This window comes from Gracilinanus agilis, chromosome 5, assembly GCF_016433145.1.
Source record: "Gracilinanus agilis isolate LMUSP501 chromosome 5, AgileGrace, whole genome shotgun sequence".
Classification (NCBI taxonomy): Eukaryota; Metazoa; Chordata; class Mammalia; order Didelphimorphia; family Didelphidae; genus Gracilinanus; species Gracilinanus agilis.
In genome coordinates, this window is record NC_058134.1 from 150,625,548 (window position 1) to 150,631,322 (window position 5,775).

The following is a 5,775-nucleotide window of genomic DNA, read 5'->3' on the forward strand; positions in this document are numbered from 1 at the left end:
AAGGAGCCATCTCTCTGCTTCTCTCCATCTTGTTCCCTTGGTGAACCATTTCAATTCTACACTGTCCTCTTGAATCTCTAGCCTTCTTATTTCACCAGTTGTGCCTTGATTACACTCTGCCAAGCCTCAGCCTTGTTTGTGCCTCAGCCTAATTGCCTCAGGTTTGTGCTATACAACCTCAATTGGGTCCTCAATTGGTTGCTACTATACTGCCCTGATCAACTTTCTCACTCTCCACAGCTGCTCTTCTAAGCCTTTTCATTCCTTCTCAAACCTATTATAGCTTTACCCTCTACCCATCTTCTCAACTAAGAACATTTCCTCATATTTTGCAGAAAAAAATTGAGGCTCCTCTTCTCTCTTCTTCCTCATCTCATGTCACCAATATATTCTTCTGCCACTATCTCCATCTTCACCTTTATTTCATATGAAGTGACTTTACTACTTACCAAAGCTGTCTCCTCTCCCTGTTCAAAGGATCCCATTCCATCAATTTTTTTTAAACCCTTACCTTCTGTCTTAGAATGCATACTGAGGATCAGTTCCAACATAGAAGAGTGGTAAGGGCTACGCAATGGGGGTGGGGGTGAGAGGAGAATATGTGACTTGCCCAGGGTCACATAGCTAGGAAGTATCTGAGGCCAGATTTGGACCCAGGATCTCCTGTCTCCAGGGCTGGCTCTCAAGTGATATAACATGGATTTAATCACTATCTCTATGGTGACACTTCTCAGATCTACCGATCCTGTCTCAGCCTCTTTGCTTACTTTCAATCTCAGATCTCCAACTACTTTAGAGACATCTCCAACTGGATGTTGAAGGAATTGAGGGGATTAAGACAGGAAATGGTATTACTGAGAACTAAGTGAACCGCACTGACTCCATCTTGTGAACTGAGTATTTAATTTCAAAAATTAGATAAAAAAATAAATCTCAAGTAAAAAAATGAGAAAAAATGGAAAATTAAAGGAGAAATAAATAAAATGTAAGCCAAAACCCATAGAAATGGTGAGGTTGAGGGTCTGGGACTATGATTTTACCGAATCGGGGAACTCTTGGATGAGATGACTCATGTCAATAGTTTTTTTTGTTTTTTTTTTTTTACATCCTATGGAGAATTGCCTAGAATACTGATAGGTTAAGTAATTTGCGCAGGGTCTACACAGCTGGTATCTGTTAGAGATGGGATGTAAGTCTTGGATCTGAGGCCAGCTTTCTATCCGCTATGCCACGTTGCCTTAAAACTGATAAAAATAAAAACTCATTCATTGAAAAGACTTAGCAAGAGCAATACATTCTTAGCTAACCACATTGAAGAGAAGGATCATATTTCTAAAATAAATAGTGACTAAGGAGAAAGAGAGAAATATGAAAAATGATCAAAACCTATATGTATTACCATGACTATATGCCAGCCTATTAAATACTTCTACTGAGAATTTAAAAGAAATGCAAGAATATTTATCAAAACACAAATACCCAACTGATACAACATGAATAGAGACCTTAAATAATCTAGTTTCAGAAAAACAATCTAACCTTAAAGAAATCTGGGCCAGATGTATCTACAAGTGAATTCTGTCATACTTTCAAAAAACAATAGTTATATCATAAAAATTATTCTTAAAATTGGGAAAAAACTCCAAGTTTCTTTAATGAGATATAGTACAGTTATAAACATTGGAAAGACAAAGCAAAGAAAGAGAACTATAAAACAATATCATTCTTATTGATTAAAAATAAATTTTAATCAAACACTGATCAAAAAAAATTCCATCTTTGTGTCCCACAATATTGCGTCTTTTGAACAGGCACATTTTTGAAAAGGTTCAATTATAAATACACAGGTCAGACTGATAAAGAATTGTTCTAATGTCTCTGGGAACCAAGATGAAAAATATTATTTTAACTACTGAATCATTTGTATCACACTTCTATGATTTCAGAAAAATCTTTTTGATGTTGTTCAGAGACTTGGATCTTCATTGGATTGATGAATTTAGAGCTGAAGGGACCTAAGAGATTAGGTTCTAGCTCAGGACCTGAGAAATGAAAGGATTTGCTCAAGACATATAGGTAATCAGAACCATGATTTGAATCCAGACCATGAGTTTAGTGATCTTTACATTATAACTATGTAAATTGCCATATGTCTTCCAAAGCAAAATGAAATTGTTTTAAGGAACTGGTGATACTTCACCTGGAGAAGAGACTTAAGCCAGTCAGTCAACAAGCATTTATTAAGTAAGCATTTATTATGTGCCAAGCAAACAAATATGTACATACAAGACATGTAAAAGATAAATTGGAGGCAATGTCAGTGGAAGACACTAGGCATCAAGAGACAAAGGCTAAGTTTGAACTCAGACTTGACAGAAACCAGAAAACCAAAAAGATGAAGAGGGAGAGCATTCCAAACGTAAAATTAGGCAGCTCAGTAGACAAGAGGTCTTGGGTTCAAATCTGGCCTCAGACACTTCCTAGCTGTGTGATTCTGGGCAAGTCACTTAAACTCAATTGCCTACCCCTTACACACAGATTTGGGAAGGATATTGATTTGAGACTGACTGTAAGGGTTTAAAAAAAAGAAAAAAATTGTGGAATCAGGAGTCTGGTTCATGAAACAGCAAGGAAGCCAGTGTTGTTGGGTTGTAGAGTATGCAGAGGGGGGTAAAGTATAAGAAGACTGGAAGAGTAAGAGGAAACATGGTTGTGAAGGGACTTAAAAGCCAAAGAGAGGATTTTATATTTGGTAGTAGAGATAAGAAGGAGTCACTGCAGTTTACAGAGTATGGGAGTTTGTGCTAAATTTAGGAAAATCACTTTGGCAGCTGAGCGAGGATGGACTGGACTAAGGAGAGTTCTTCTGGCTCAGATCTGTTCTCTACTCTGTAAGAATGGGATTTTGCAAGGTGGATGGTACAGGAGGAGCCAGAGAAGGAGTGAATGACAGTTGGTAACAGTTAAGACCAGAGGGATTCTGGGTAATTCTTGGGAGGAGGAAGAAGGGGAAGGAATTTATTTCGGAAGATGGAGAGAGGGAGGAGGAGAACATCTCAGCTCGGATCCAGTCCTGAGGGCTTCCTGAGGATCTTTCTTTGGACATTGAAACCCCGATTCCCTGGTCAAAGATTCCATCGCTTCTCACCCAGCAAGACTTCAATCATGGAGTCTGCTAAGTTTTGGGACTCCATTTTGGGAGCCATCTCTTGGGCTCCTTCTCCCATTACCCAACCTTGCTGATAGACCCTTTCCCATCTCACTTAAAATTATAGAGAAGGATAGAAACAGAAACAGAAGAAGGGGAGGGAGACGCTTAGGAGTGGGAACCCCAAAGGTTCCCACCTGAGTGACAGACCCTATAGAAATAGAGAAGAGGGCACCCCAAAATCCCTCTGCCCTTCACCCCTTTCCCCCATCTCTATAATGACATTAATAAAAGCCATTCATTAGTCAGATAGCATCCCAGAGTGCCTGAGAGACCAGCGGGAGGGTAATCACAGCTTGGTCTGGCTGCCTCCATCTTGGAGCCAGACCACCCTTTGTAAAGTTGACTGACCTTGTGGGAGGCTTGGGTGAACCCTGCCCTCATTTGGAATTGGATTGGGATCCCCCATACTCATCTTATAGGGAAGCCTCACCTCCAAATCCTGTGGGGTAGTACAACCATCCAGGTCACCCAGTTTTGGGGTGACACCCCCTTGAAGTCTCCCAGAGTGTATAATTGGTGGGAGGGGAGAGCTAGAAGAGAGTCTCACCCCTCATAGATTCTCTCTCCCCCTCTATCAAACATTGGTTATTGGCTCTGTTTATTATTATAACTCTTTCTTGCCTTCAGTGAAAGAGTATTGGAGACAGAGCAGACTAGACTGTAACCTTAGAAAGAATGTGGTGCCAGAGACCTATCCAAGAAGAGTCCACACCACAATTTGTGGACTGCCAAACCCAGTGAAGAAGCCTTGAGTGACCTCCTTGACCCAGTGAATCAAAGGCAACCAAGAAGGAGCAACTTGTTCAGAGTCTCTCTCTCTATATCATTCTGAAGTGAACATGGCTGGAGCAAATTCTTTGAGTAGCTACCTTAACCACTTCAGTTTCCCCAGAGACTGAAGTGCTCCTGAGTATTGGAGGGGAATAGTTTATTCCTGTCCTTTCCATATCTTCTCAGTAAATATAGCTTTGTAAAACTTAAAAAGGAAAAAAAGAAATGTATCTCATTACAAAGATGCAGGGATATGGGTATAGAATGTTGCATAATTGCCCAGATATAATATGTTGGTTGGCTTGGCTGACATGCTTTTTTCCTTATTTTTTTTTATTGTTGAGTAGGGGGTATGTTGGTGGTATATTTAGAAATGAACATGATAGGAAAACAAAAGACATCTATGAAAAAATGTCCCAGATCACTCTTAGAAAAATGAAAACGAAAACAACTCTTTCTACCTCATACCCATTGGATGGGTAAAGATTCCAACCTGATTTCCAAATTGAAAGAAGAGAAGCATGGAAAAATATCATTACTATCCATTCAGAACAAAAAAAAATTCCATCTCCATGCCCCACAGTATTGTACTTTTTGAACATACAAAATTGTGAAAAGGTTTGAGTATAATTACACAAATCAAACTGATCTAAAAAGTAAGATGTCAGTCATTGAGGGAGCATATTGGTGAACTGTTAGTAGAGCAGTGGTCCAGCACTTTTAGAATGCAGTTTGGAACTATGCTCCTAAATTTACTAACTGTGTATATTCTCTGATCCTTTAATGCTCCTACTAAGTTTAAACCCTAAAGAGATCAAAGAAAGAAGAAAAAGGACCAGATGACAAGTATATATATATATATATATATATACATATATATATATATATTTATAGCAACATTTTTTGTGATAGCGGAGAACTTGGAAATCAAAGAGGTGTTAATCAGTTGGGGAAGAACTGAATAAATTATGGAATATGAATATATTGTACCATTAGAAATGATGAATAGGATGGATGAATTCAGACACTGCTGAGAAGATTTGTATAAATTAATGCTGAGTAAACAACTAGAAATACAATTTCAAAAACAACAAGATTGTAAAGAAAAGCAACTTGGAAAGATTTATGAACTCCAATCAATACAATGACCACTCATGACTCCAGAGAACTGATAAGGATGCATGTTACCCAGCTCCTGACAGAGGAGAGATGGACTAAAGAGTAGAATGAGACATACATTTTTGGAACATGTAGAATCTACGGCTTTGTTTCCATTTACTATGGTGATACAAAGATCTTTTTTTGTGTGTGTTTTGCACGGTATTTATCCTGAGGAGAGAGAGGAGCTAGCTAGCCATAGAGATTCCTCCCCTTAAGGAAAATGACATTTTGAAAAATGCACAGAACTTAAGGAATCCCAGAAGGAATTAGACAAGGCAACTTTGAAAGCGACATGTTGAATTTGTTATACACTTGATACAGCTACGAGGTATATGCTCTCAAAGAGATTAAAGAGTCAGAATCCCATATGTACTAAAATATTTATAAGCAGATCTTTTCATGGTGACAAAGAATTAGAAACCAAGGGAGTACTCATCAACTGAGGTATGTCTGAACAGAACCAGAAGAACAATTCATACAATAACAACCATATTGTAAAGACAGACAACTTTGAACAATTTAAGAACTTTTTGATCAACAAAATGACCAACCACAAATCCAAAGGATTCGTAATGTAATATGCTATTCACTTCCAGCTTATTGACCCAGTTTAGGTTGAAGTATATTTTCTC